The sequence below is a fragment of the Protopterus annectens genome, chromosome 9.part0 (genome assembly GCF_019279795.1).
Source record: "Protopterus annectens isolate FY-2018-M chromosome 9.part0, PAN1.0, whole genome shotgun sequence".
In the NCBI taxonomy this organism is placed as follows: domain Eukaryota; kingdom Metazoa; phylum Chordata; order Ceratodontiformes; family Protopteridae; genus Protopterus; species Protopterus annectens.
The window spans coordinates 795,292,282-795,294,474 of record NC_056743.1 but is presented as its reverse complement, the minus strand read 5'-3'; the positions used below and the strand labels follow the sequence as shown (position 1 = coordinate 795,294,474).

General features: G+C 31.6%; 1 protein-coding gene across 1 annotated transcript in view; it reads left to right on the top strand.

The window, feature by feature from the left end:
• Positions 1–2,193, top strand: part of LOC122810590 (sodium channel protein type 8 subunit alpha-like) — an 840,143-nt gene that overhangs the window by 748,232 nt on the left and 89,718 nt on the right. The window lies entirely within an intron of this gene.

Below are 2,193 nucleotides of genomic sequence, written 5' to 3'. Positions count from 1 at the left end.
CTTGGGTATATAACAGTTTAATTTTCAAAATCATAAAATTTGGGTTAACAAAAAACCCATATGTATACAAGTAAAAACCTTGTGATTGCTGAGTCACTGATAAGACATATATTATTATATTTATATAAATAGAAAATATGATAATTGTTAGATAAACATAATTCATATCTGAATAAAACTAAATGTAGTTTTTTATATTATATATTTTTTATATTGTTTTTTATATAACTAATATGTGTCCATATACATGATTAATAGTAGACTCTATGCATGGGCGTACTGCATTTCTGAACTGCATTTAACATTGTTTATATAAGTAACTCTGGCATTAGATTTTAAAAGCAGACATTTATTGCTGTCTTGATTTTTATAATGCTTGATATTATTACTACCAAGTCAGATACTTCATAATCTTTTATGACATTAATATATATGCTTTATATATTTGATAAAAATCTATAGGACTATTGTGTATTAAGTTATACATTTGCTATCAACAGTTTATATAGTCTTTTGGTATACATTGCATTACTTGAAGCTGATGACATCAAAAGAAGAGTAGTACTAAGTGTTTTTAAGCTACACCCTAGATTAATTAATTGAATAAGTGACAACTGAATTGCATTGGTTAACTCATATTTAATTCAATCAGTGTCTTTACATATATTGACTGGATTCATTTAACATTTATTGAATCTGAAGAAGCGTGCCTTTGTGGATGCACACGAAAGCGCTTATTCTCCTGTTTTAATAAAGAATTGTATTTTACGTGGTGGTTGGCTTCCAGTTTCTACTACATCATTCGTTCCTGCTCTGGAATCACCTTTGAGGGTCAGGTTTGCTGCTTTTTGCGATAATTCTTGATAGTCTTTTAAACTGCCCTCTGATCATATTTTGTTTCATAAAAGGAGGGTGCATACTTTCATAATGTAAGTAATTATTTCTAAAAGTATTTTTTCTAAAAATAGTTGAAGACCAAGTGTGAGAAACAGTATCAAGGGAAACTAATAGATCTAAAAAATTAATTTGCAGACCTATATTAGATATTTTAAACTTTAAAAAAGGAATAGAGTTAGATAAATCTGTTAAAAAAGAATAGAAATGTAGTTCACTACCCTCCCAGACAAAAAAACAAATCATCTATGTATCTTCTATCAATCTCCAGCACAGATTTCTTCTTCACCAACACAACAACATTTTATTTCCAATTTTAGTAACCAAGTCCAAGCAAACGTTCAAACTTCCCCGGCAGATATTCATAGCTCTGATGACCAAATTATTAACACCCCCAGAATAGTTCATCAAGATTCTAATATTTCTAGTCATTTTGTATGACCACCTTCTTTTCCAACCTCATCTCTCAGGTTTTTATTCCAGTGTCCTCTCAAATCTCCAAGGTCACTACTGCCACAAATGACTTCCAGAATGTTTCATGGAATCCTTTACTACCGGAAATTTCTCATAGCTACCAATTCCCCATGGCTTGCCATGTAGTTTCTCCTAACTCCAGCACGTCTCCTCTCATATCGGAGAGATGCCAAGATACCAGGTCATTTACCCCAGGTTCTCCAGGTATTAATTATCCTCCCAGAGGTAGAGGCAGATCTTTTGATCCAAGAAATAGATCGAATTTGCAAAATATCCAAAGTCCATATTTTACCAGGACTTACTAAGATCTGGCGACCAACGTATGGATTATTCTTTGAAAGGAAGACCAAGAAGACCGACTTTACGCTGACAACTGCAGAATGGTTTGACTGTTGCAGACTTAGGCCAGGACTGTAATTTTATAAATAATGATTGTCAGACACAAAATGTTGCATCTACTGAAGTGTTCAATTTGACTAATAGGGTCTTATCTGATAGTAGTGCTGATTTATTAAAACTTGGTTTTTCTTTCATCCCAGCTTATAGAGCTAATATTGCTTCACTGTTAATAGATTTAAAGTTATATGTTAGAAAATTGAACCTAAAACTTTTACACTGCAATGATTTCTCTGATACTGATGATGACAGTGATATACATAATAATAAACTCCTGCATAAATTACCGATCAAAAAGAGTTTATACAACCCACCATTAAATAACACTTTACAAATTTTCTTGAAGATTTGTGAAAAAGATTTACGCTTACTGTTACTAAGAAACACTAAATCCAAATGGTTTAATTTATCTAAGCAACAAATCTTGGA